This window comes from Dromiciops gliroides, chromosome 2 (genome assembly GCF_019393635.1).
Source record: "Dromiciops gliroides isolate mDroGli1 chromosome 2, mDroGli1.pri, whole genome shotgun sequence".
Classification (NCBI taxonomy): domain Eukaryota; kingdom Metazoa; phylum Chordata; class Mammalia; order Microbiotheria; family Microbiotheriidae; genus Dromiciops; species Dromiciops gliroides.
In genome coordinates this window covers 446,226,078-446,238,290 of record NC_057862.1, presented here as the reverse complement: position 1 = coordinate 446,238,290, position 12,213 = coordinate 446,226,078, and the positions used below count along the sequence as shown (strand labels likewise).

At 34.5% G+C, this 12,213-nt stretch overlaps 1 non-coding gene across 1 annotated transcript; it reads right to left on the bottom strand.

Moving 5' to 3' along the window:
- Positions 1-6,215: 6,215 nt before the first annotated feature.
- On the bottom strand, positions 6,216-6,322 carry LOC122744893. Its single transcript, XR_006355229.1, has one exon. It is a non-coding gene; the product is annotated as a U6 spliceosomal RNA (small nuclear RNA).
- Positions 6,323-12,213: the final 5,891 nt, after the last annotated feature.

Here is a 12,213-nt window from a genome sequence, read left to right as displayed (position 1 = left end):
TAATAATATACACAGTATTTAATTTTATTCATATTAATAATATGAAAGTGGGCCTTTAATAATTTTTGAAGGAGATAAAGTCATTGGACGAAATAAAATTATATTACACAGGAAGTTTAGTAGGATAGTCTAAAGGGACTCAGTCAGACCCTGTGGATTTTTAAAATATCAAATCACTTTGTAAGTTAGCATCTGAATACTAGGCCAGTGTACCATACCAGCCAAACCCCTAAGAGATAAATGTTTCAGAGAGAGGAAAAGTCCCCTAACCCTCAACGAAAAGATTACTTTGTGACCTTCAAAAGGTCAGCAAATTTGGGGCTTATCATTGTCCTAGTAGTGTCCCCAGAACAGTCGATGACAGTATCTTTATTGGAGGCTGAAGCCCAATGAAATGCCCTGAAGAATGACGGATTTAGCACTCTACTAGGAACCCAGAAGAAATATACATAATGACTTAGAGGAACTTCCTAAGGACCCCCAAAAGAAGAGAAATGCACTTTCAGCAACCAAAAGCTACTAGCTACATTTTTGCCCAATGTGCTTTCTAAACCTGAGTCCACTGTCTTTAGGACTTTGTATGTATTTGTGGGAGAATATGCTCCTAGTTTGGAGTGATTTTTTTTTCATACAAGTTGCTCTTAATATATCACCTTAGTAAATGCATACATCTAAACGCTAATTAAGTCTGGCTACTTAATTAGTATCAACTAATAATAAATGAAGGAGATTACTGATGGGAGCTTATGAGCTATAACATTAAAAAAATCACTTCCGGGGCAGCTAGGTGGCACAGCGGATAGAGCACTGGCCCTGGAGTCAGGAGGACCTGAGTTCAAATCCGGCCTCAGACACGTAACACTTACTAGCTGTGTGACCCTGGGCAACTCACTTAACCCCAATTGCCTCACTTAAAAAAAAATCACTCCCAACACCTCATGGTTACCCCTAGAAGCCTAAAAATAAAAATATCCAGTCATCTTCTTCCACCCAGTCCTGTAGTGTAAATGGAGGTTGAGGACAGTACCCCAATAAGATCTTAGATTTAGGGATGGAAGAATCTTTAAATGGCATTGGGTCTAGCCCCTCCACCTTTTAGTAGATGAAAAATTGAATTCTATAGAAATTAAGTGATTTGCCCAAGGTCACATAGGCATAAGAGTCTGAGTTCTACATTTTGACCTTTTCTTGTGAATTTAGATGCAATGGTCTCTTTTTGAATACCTGATTAACCTTTAGTTGTCAAAAAAAAATTAAATTGTCATTTCCAAAGCAAAGGCTTTTCTTTCTCTTGTAATGTAATGTTTCATGACTTAAATTCCCACTGCTTCTATAATCCACATTAGTGCTTGTTTAGGTCCATAGTGTCATAGATTTTGGTTTTTGATGTTGAGTTGTTTTGTTTTGGTTTGTTGGTTGTTATTTTTTGTTTTTTCAATCAATTAGCAAATCAGAATGTTTGAATAGATAGATGTAAGATGAAGAATATTATTCTTACTTGCTTTCGCCCATTGAAATAATGATGCACTAAAGTTGGCAGAAGGTTTCAGGTTAGCATGTTACCTATATAAATAGATGTTGTACCCCCTAATAAAAGGATAATGTCTCTAAATGGAGAAGTTACATGAGACAACCTCTCACCTTGCTAATGTATATGATTTCACTGTGTAGTGTTTTCTCCTTGGTCCATTTCTTCTTTACATTCCCAACTTTGTACTCTTCCTATAAAGTCCTTCGCTATACTTTGCCTAGGCTCTTGGTTTTGGATACCCTATGGACTCTCTAAATTCTGCATTCTGTTTATTCTATTAAATCTTGAATGAGACCACACTCTTCCAAGGAGAGTTATTTCTCTAGGGTTCTCTTAACAACCCCAGTCATCAAAAGAAATAGACTTCAATCCTATCTAAGGCAAAAAAAAAAAAAAATGTTTGACTTGATTAGTCATCAATGCCAGCTCTGTTTTTCTTCCATAGAAAATGTCTTGCAAGCTTTTTTTTTTTTTTTTTTTTTGGTGTGGTTTGGTTTTTTTGAGGGTAAGAATTCACTGAATTTTGAAAAACTTTAGAAACACATAAAAATCAAATAATTTCCAAGTTTCTACTATATGCGAGTCCTTTAAGGGAATACAAAACTAGTTAAGGCATAGTCTTTGCCCCTATGGAACTTAGACTCTATTTCTAAATATATATTGATATAATTCCAAGAAAACATACAGTAATTGTGGTGGTTAGAAAATGAGTGATATACATAATGTTTCCATGCTGTTATTATGCAGCAAAGTAGTAACAATAATAGATATTTCACTTTAGATATTCTTTTTGGTTTACAAGACACTTTCCACTAGACAACTCAATGAAGTAGGTAATTCAAATATACTGTCCACCGTTTATGATGAATAAATTGATGTTCGGAGGGGTCAAGTGATTGATATCATGCTACAGCTAGTAATTGTCAGAGCTGGGCTTGAACCCGCTCTCTTGTGTTATAGAAGGACAGAGGAGGTCATGTTGGGCTTGAGTGACCTTTGCTTTGAAATTTCTGTTCAACAAAAAGAAATGGGGCATAGGAACTGTATGGCACAGTTGACATTCAGAGCTCTTCAGATGGGGACACTGTCATCAAAAGGGAGTAAAATACATGCATTTTTCTACTTGTGAGTAAAAAGGACAAGTTTAGTGACCTCAGAATTCAGTACTTTACTTGTATTTACTAGCCAGTCAAAGAATTTTTAGAAATTCATTGAATTCTACATATTTTCATATGATGAAGAGGGTGGCTAATGTTCAAATGACAAGGAAGAGAAAAGAAGCAACTTGGTTACACCATTGACAATACTGAGTGAGTTCTCCATAAAACTCAGTTTGTTTTGGGCATGTTCACAAAAAGGAGACTGATGATAAGTTTGATTCCCATGTAGGTCTATTAGTTTTGTCCAGAGAAAATACTGCCCTGTGTGTTCAGATTTCATCTCTGACCTGAACAGTTTATACATTAGATCTTATATGCTAGATGTTCATAAACCAAACAGATGAGGCACAGGATGATGGACACAGATGATGGACCAGTCAGTCTATACTTATTAACATTACTAGTGTTCTCCTTATTGTATTCCCCTGAATTTATAATAGCTTTCCTTTATACTTAGAGGCAGCTTGGTGATGCAGTATATAGAGCTTTAGACAGAGGGTCAGGAAGACTTGAGGTTAAATCCAGATTTAGACTTATGAGCCATGAGCTATGTGACCTTGGGCAAGTCACTTAACCTTTGTCTGCCTCAGTTTCCTCAATGATAACACATGGACAACAACAGCACCTACCTTCCAGGGTTAATGAGGATCAAATGACATAACATTTAGAAAGTCCTTAGCACAATGCCTGGCACATAGTAGTCACTTAATAAATTCTTGTTTCCTTCCTTCTTCTACCATTTGCTTATTATTTATTTTCTCCATGTTTCCTTAAAGTAGGTTTAAAGGATTTTCTGTTACTGTTCTCTAATTCTTGTATTGATGGACTTTTCCATGCATAAGATCTGTTTCCCTTCAGTTAGTAACAACCTCCCCCTCACATCTTATACAACGGTTTGTTTTATCATACTATAATGTATTTATCATGAGGTACATGTAGCTTATTTAAATAGTGAGCCATCTGTTGTAGCAAAAACAAGAAAGAAAAAAGTTAAGCAAAATCAACTAACATATTGACCTTGCTTGAAAATAAAGAATATTGCACAATCATAGTCCCTACCATTGCAAAGAAGGGAGGTTCATTTTCTCATAGCTCTTCCAGGGCTAACTTTGGTTATTATAATTTTATATCTTTCAGTTTTATTTTATGTTCTTTCCATTTACATTGTTGGAATTATTGAGCAAATCATTCTTATTTAACTTTCCATCAATTCATATATTTTTCCAGCTTCCTTGAATTTTTTATAGCCATCATTTTTTAAAAATAGGGCTGTAGTATTCTATTGTAGGGAAGCTAAATGGAACAGTGGGTGCAGGGCCTGGAGTCAGGAAGACTCCTCTTGCTGAGTTCAAATCTGGCCTGGGATATTTACTAGTTGTGTGACCCTGGGAAAGTCATTTAACTCTGCCTCAGTTTCCTCAACTGTAAAATGAGCTAGAAAAGGAAATGGCAAAACACTCCAGTAACATTGCCAAGAAAACCCTAAATGGGTTCATGAAGAGTTGGACATGACTGAAATGACTGAATAACAACAGTGCTTTTTTGAATACACATACAATGATTTGTTTATCCATTTCCCAGTGGATGGGCATCTCCTTTGTTTTCAGTTCTTTGTTGCCATAAAAAGGGTTGCTATGAATATTTGGTGTTTATTAGATATTTCCATCTTTAGCCTTATTAGAGTATATAGCTAGCAGAGTGATTTCTGAGTCCAAACGTATGGTCATTTTAGTTGATTTTTTAAAAGCCTAATTCCAAATTGTTTTCCAGAATGGTTGTTACAACTCCAAACAATAATGTATTAGTGTGATTGTCTTTCCACAATCTTTCCAATATTGACTGGTCTTGAATCTGTGCTAATTTACTGGGTGTGGGGCAAAACTTCAGTTGTTTAGATTTGCATTTTACTCTTTGGAGTAATGTTACATAACATAGTTTGTTAATTCTCTATATATCTTGGACATATAGACTCAGTGGAGATTTTGATGCTGAGATGTTTTCTAAATCAGTGTTTCCATTTCTATTACACATCTATACATATTTATTTTAGTTCTACAAAAGATTTTCATTTCGATGCAAATAATCTAGTTTTATCTTTTGGATTTGGTTTTGTTTGTTTAAGAATTCCCTCTTCTCCCCTCAGTTATATCTGTGAAATTTACCAGTTCTGATTATTTCTAATTATATAGTATACTTTTCATATTTAGATCACATCCATTTTCTGCCAAGACATTGATTTAATCATAATTCTGCTACACTGGGGACAGCTAGGTGGTGCAGTGGATAGAGCACGAGCCCTGAAGTCAGGAGGACCTGAGTTCAAATCCGGCCTCGGACACTTAACACTAGCTGTGTGACCCTAGGCAAGTCACTTAACCCCAATTGCCTCACCAAAACAAAAAAAAATTAATTCTGCTACACTGATTTTTGGTATTGCAGGAATTCTTGTCAAATTATAATTTCTTCCTTAAGTAATTTATATTTTGGAGTTTATGGAACATTAGGTTGAGTTCAATTGTTCTTTATTCTTCCTTATCTAGCCTGTTCTACTGTTTTCCTTTTAAATTTTTAATCATATAATTTGATGTGTAGAAATTAAATTGTCCTTCATTACTATTTTCTCCCTTATTTCCTTTGAGATTCTAAGCCTTTTGTTTCTCCAAATTAATTTTGTAATCATTTTTAAGGTTTTATAAAATGATTCTTGTTAGTTATATTGGTATAGCATCAGATATGCAAATTAATTTAAGATGGTGTTGCCAATCTTCTTATATTGGCATATCACAATGAGTAACTTTCCAATAATATAATTGTTTTTTATTTCTTTAAAGATCAGTTTGTATTTATGAAAGTCTTAAATGTATTCTGGATTAACTCTCAAATATTTTATTAATTTTATAGTTATTTTGAATGAGATTTCCATTTCTATTATTTTATCCTAGATTTTATAGTTTCTTTGTAAAAATTCTATTGATTATTAGGGATTTGTCTTATATATCTTGCATCCTTCACTGAAGCTATTAATTATATCAGTAGTGTATTTGCTGCTCCACTGGAATTTTCAAAATAAAGAATCATGTCATCAGCAAATAGCAATAATTTAATCTCTTTGTCTATGTTTGTGACTTTTATTTCTTTCTCTTTTCTTACTACTGTTAGCATTTTAAGGATGTGAAATAATAATAAGGAAAAGAAAGACCCTTGCTTTTGCTACTATATTTATTGGGAAAGTTTCTAGTGTTTCCTATTGCAAACAATGCTAGATTTCTGGTTTAAATATATGCTGTTTTAAAATGAAAAGATGGCCCATCTTTGCTTAGACTTTTTAGATTAAAAAAATCATAAATGAAGGTTTTGCTTTATCAAAAGCCATTATGAATCTATCGATATAATCATAACAATTTTGGATGATTTATTTTTCATCAGAAAAATCTTTTTTTAATAATAAAAGTATTTCATAATTTTCCAGTTACATGTAAAGATACTTTTCAGCATTTTTTTTATTTTTTTATTTTTATTTCTTTTAAAATATGGAATGCTTCACAAATCTGTGTGCCATCCTTTTACAGGGGCCATGCTAATATTCTCTGTATTGTTTCAATTTTAGTATATATCCTGCTGAAGCAAGCACTCAACATTTGTTTTTATAAGATTTTTAGTCCCAAATTTTTCTCCCTCTCTCATTTCCCTCTTCCCTACCCAAGACAGAAAGCAATCTGATATAGGTTATATTTTTACAATCACATTAAACCGTTTTGCATTAGTCATGTTGTGAAAGAAGAATCATTAAAAAAGGAAAAAAAGAAAAAAGGGGGGGTCCAGCCAGGTGACACAGTGGATAAAGCACTAGCCCTTGATTCAGGAGTACTGAGTTCAAATCTGGCCTCAGACACTTGACACTTACTAGCTGTGTGACCATGGGCAAGTCACTTAACCCTCATTGCCCCTTCCACCCCACCCCCCCCAACAAAAAAGTAGTGAAAACAGTATGATTCAATCTGCATTCAGATTCCACAGTTCTTTTTTCTGGATATGGAGTGCATTTTTCATCATAAGTCCTTTGGAATTGTTTTGGGTCATTGTATTGCTGAGAAGAGCTAAGTCTCTCACAGTTGATCATCACACAGCATTGTTATTACTGTGTACAATGTTTTCCTTGTTCTGCTCACTTTGGTTAACATTAGTCCACTTAAGTCTTTCCAGGTTTTTCTGAAATCTGCCTGCTCATTATTTCTTATAGCACAATAGCATTCTATTACATTCATATGCCACAACTTGTTTAGCCATTTCCCAATTGATGGGCATTCCCTGATTTCTAATACTTTGCCATCATAATGAGAGCTGCTATAAATATTTTTGTACACGTGGATCCTTTTCCCTTTTTTATGATTTCTTTGGGATACAGACATAGTAGTGGTATTATTGAGTCATAGTGTTTGCACAGCCCTTTAGCCTTTTAGCATAGTTCCAAAATGCTCTCCAGAATGGTTGGATTAATTCACAACTCCATCAATAATGCATTAGTGTCCTGATTTTTCCACAGCTTTTCCAACATTTATTATTTTCCTCTTTTGCCATATTAGCCAATCAGATAATTGTGAGGTGGTATCTCAGAGTTGATTTAATTTGTATTTTTCTAATGAATAGTGATTTAGAGCATTTTTTCATATGGCAATATATAATTTTGATTTCTTCATCTAAAAACTGTCTGTTCATATCCTTTGACAATTTCTCAATTGGGGAATAACTTGCATTCTTATAAATTTGATTTAGTTCTCTATATATTTTAGAAATGAGGTCTTGATCAGGAACACTGGCAGTAAAAATTGTTTCCCAGCTTTCTGCTTCCCTTCTAATTTTCGATGCACTGCTTCTGTTTGTACGAAACCTTTTTAATTTAATGTAATCAAAATCATCCATTTTGCATTTCATAATATTCTCTCTCTCTTGTTTGATCATAAATTCTTCTCTTCTCCATGACTGAGAGGTAAACTATTCCTTTCTCTCCTAATTTACTTATGGTATCACCCATTATGTCTAAATCACATATCCATTTTGATTTTATTTTAGTTTATGGTACAAAATGTTGCTCTATGCCTAGTTTCTGCCATATTATCTTCCAATTTTCCCAGCAGTTTTTGTCAAATACTGACTTCTTATACCAGAAGCTGGAGTCTTTGGGTTTATCAAACAGTAGATTACTATTGTAATTTACTACTGTGTCTACTGTGCCTAACCTATTCCATTGATCCACCACTCTATTTCTTAGATAGTACCAAATTGTTTTGATGACTGCCATTTTATAGTATAGCTTCAGACTTGGCACAGCTAGCCCACCTTCCTGTGCATTTTTTTCATCAGTTCCCTTGATATTCTTGACATTTTGTTCTCCCAGATGAATTTTGTTATTACTTTTTCTAGCTCTCTAAAATAATTTTTAGGTAGCCTGAGTGGTATAATACTATAGAAGTAAATTAATTTAGGTGGGTTATCATTTTTATTATATTAGCCTGGCCTATCCATGAGCAATTGATATTTTTCCAATTATTTGGATCTCATTTTATTTGTGTAAGAAGCATTTTCTAATTGTGATTATAGAGTTCCAGGGATTGTCTTGGTAGTTAAACTATATTGTCTACAGTTACTTTAAATGGAATTTCTATCTCTTAATGCTGAGTTTTGTTGGTCACGTACAGAAATGCTGATAAGTTATGTGGGTCTCTTTTATATCCTGCAGCATTGCTAAAGTTTTTCTTTCAAGTAGTTTTTTAACTGATTCTCAAGGATTCTCTAAGTATACCATCATGTCATCTGCAAAGAATGATAGTTTTGTTTCTTCCTTGCCTATTCTAATTCATTTAATTTCTTTTTCTTTTATTGCCAAAACTAACATTTCTACTAAAAGATTAAATAATAGAGGTTATAATGGACATCCCTATTTCACCCCTGATCTTATTGGGAATGCCTCCAACTTATCCCCATTACATATAATGTTTGCTGATGGTTTTAGATAGATACTGCTTATTATTTTCAGATAAATCTTCATCACCATTTCCCTTAATATAGGCTCATCCTTGAATCACTGATACAAATGTTATTTGGTTGTGGTGAATATATTTTTAGATAGCTACTATAGATTTATTTGCTAGTGTTTTATTTAAAACTTTTGAATGAATATTCATAAATGATATGTCTGCAGTTGTTTTTGCTTTGTCCTTCCTTTGGATACTGGGATTATATTTGTGCTATACAAAGAGTTAGTAGAATACTTTCTCAGTTTATGAAAAGAATATGTTATTAATTGCTTTTTAAACATTTGACAGAATTCATCTGTAAATCTGTCTGGAAGAGGGTTTTCTTTTTACTTTGGTTTCTTTCTGGCTTATTCATTTTTATTTTTATAGGTTGGATTGTTTAAGATCTCTATTCCGTGTTCTGTGAATTTGAGCACATTATATTTTTTGTAGATAGTTCTTCATTTCTTTAAGTTTTCATTTTTGCTAACATGGAATTCCTCAATATGCCTACAAGTGTGTAGTAGAATGTTATGCATGGTAGTGGTTCAATTAATCCTTGCTCAATGAATAAACCCTTGCTAAATGATGATGCTCAGTAGCATCATCCCCACATTTGAAAAGGAGGGTATATCTTATATAGATTTCAAAATTCTGTTTCTGAGGAAGCTAGGTGGTACAGTGGATAAAGCACTGGCCTTGGATTCAGGAGGACCTGAGTTCAAATCTGGCATCAGGTACTTGACACTTACTAGCTGTGTGAACCTGGGCAAATCACTTAACCCTCATTGTCCCACAGAAACAAAGAAAAAAATAATTAACAGACAAATAAATAAATCAAAATCAAAACTGTTTCGATAGCTTTTCGTAAATGTGACTGGGAACTTACAGAATCACAAAATGTTAGAATTGGAACAGATGACAGGGACAGGTGTGTGATGGTAGATGTTTAAGAACTAGCTCTCTAGGAGAAATATGCACGATGCATTTTTAAGTTTAACCTACATTTTTTATATTCCCCCCAGCCTTTTCTTAATTCTAGGCAATCGACAACAACAACAACAAAATAAAGATCTGATTTTTAACCTTTGCCATTTTCTGAAGTGTAAAGGCTCACACAAACAAATTAACCACTGACTCAAGCTGGTCAGTCATCTACAGAACATCCCTGGTTAAGGGTCATCTATTCAAAGAAGTTAAGTTCCTGAAAAGGAACCTCCTCTACAATATACGTAATAAGGTCAAGGCTTTCCTTGAATACAGCCAGTGAGAAAGAATCTGCTTCCTTCCAAGGCATCCTATCCCGCATTTCTGTAGTTCTCCTTCATTAGGAATGTTTTCCTTCCATTGAGCCTAAACTTGCTTCTTTAAAGCTTCTTCCCATTGTTCCCATTTCTTCTCTCTAAGGACTAACATGACAAGTCACTTCACTGTTCTAAATGGCCATCCTTCAAATCCCTGAAGTCAATGATCATGTCATTCACTTTTCTAGGTTAAACACTTCCAGTTTCTTGGACCTATTTTAAGAGAACAGGATGCTGAGATCCTTTGTCCTTCTGGTTTGTCTACTGAGTCCTTTCTGCCCTGAGTATATGTATTGACTATTGCTATGCTGCAGCCATAGGAGCAAACTGACATCTTTGTTATAGTAGTATAGTACAACATAAAGGCACATAACTATTTTTGTGTCATGGACCCATTTGGCAGTCTGATCAGGTCTATGGATTCCTCAGAAAAATTATTTTTAAATGCATAATACAAAATGTATATGATTATAAATGAAACCAATTATATTGAAATAGTTATTAAGACCTTTTTTTTTTTAAAAAAAAAAAAAGGGCCCAGGCTGTGGGCAGCTAGGTAGTCCAGTGGATAAAGCACTGGCCCTGGATTCAGGAGAACCTGAGTTCAAATCCGGCCTCAGACACTTGACACTTACTAGCTGTGTGACCCTGGGCAAGTCACTTAACCCCCATTGCCCTGCAAAAAACCAACAACAAAAAAAACCCAACCAACAAACAAAAAAGAAATAGAGGCCCCAGGCCAAGAAATCCTGGCTAAGAAATTTCTTCTGTTAGTCTGGTGGAGAGAGAATGTATTTGCTACCTGTGCAGTGTTGGATAAATCAGTTAATCTCTTGGAGAGTTTGGCCTCTGAGGCCTAAATTCATGATCCTGTGAATCACTGAGATACTAACACTTACCCTAAATCAGCTTCATTCTTAGCATCTCTTGGCCACATAAAAAGAAGAGAGAGAATAAGCATTTACGTAGTGTCTATTACATGCCAGGCACTGTGCTAAGTGTTTTTTACAAATATTATCTTATTTGATCTTTATAATAACCCTAGGAGGGCAAATGCTATCATTATCACCATTTTACAATTGGGGAAACTGAGGTAAACAGTGATTCGCTGACTTTGCAAACATCACAGAATTACTAAGTGGCTGAGGCCAGATTTGAACTCACATCTTCCTGACTCTAGACCCAGTGAGCCATCAGCAGCTTCAAACAATTGCAAAGTTTGTCTTAACATTGCCTTGATACCGCATCTGCAAAATAGAAAGCCTCTTTTGATAATTTCCCAATCCATCTTTAGTGAGAGAAGAAAAAAAAAAGTGAGTGGCCATATGGCTGACTTTTAATGAATGCAAAATGCATAGGCCACACGTGCGCATTTCTGGATGGGTGGGCAAATGAGGCATTATGATTTGCAGTTAAATACCAAACTCTGAGAAAAGTCTTCCCTTAGAGACCACTTCTGTGTGGCTGTGTATCTAAAAAAAAGGCAATGGTTCATAGGACGCAGTAAGTAGCAAAGCATACTTAATGACGTGTTCCAGGGAGGAAATTAAGGTTGGCACTGTTGAGGTATTAAACTTAGTAGAGCAACACATAAGGATTAAAGAGGAAAATTTCAGAGAGAGAACTCATTCTTCTACACTGACACAATTGTAAAAGAAAGTGGACTCTGACAATGTGATTTACTGAAACCTCTAAAACATAACACGTTAGAGTGGCTGTGTATCAAAGTTATTTTTCTGTTCTATTACCTTTAATGAATAGTGTAGATCAGTGAATATATTCAGTGAATTTCTGATAAGAGGAAAAAAATACTCCCCCCCCCGCAAAACAAGAGTGTGTTCAGCCTTTTTTTTTCCCCTCTATGGCTAATAGTAATGACAATAGCTGGCATATATATAGTTATTTATGATTTCTAAATCATTTTATGTGTTTTCTCATTTAGGCCTCAGAACAACCCAGTGAGGCAGAAAGTACAGTTAATATTATACCCATTTTATAGGCAAGGAAATCGAGGCCCAAAGATGTTTTTATTTGCCTATAGTGACACAGATGGAGAGTGGTGAAGTTTGGATATGAAATCCAGTTCCTCCTGACAAAAATTTTAGCCTCTCAGTATTTTCTTTATTTTTTCTATAAGCAATATGTTTTCTGTTCCATATACTTAAGCATGCATATTCACATACTCAGTGTAAATATGTATATAT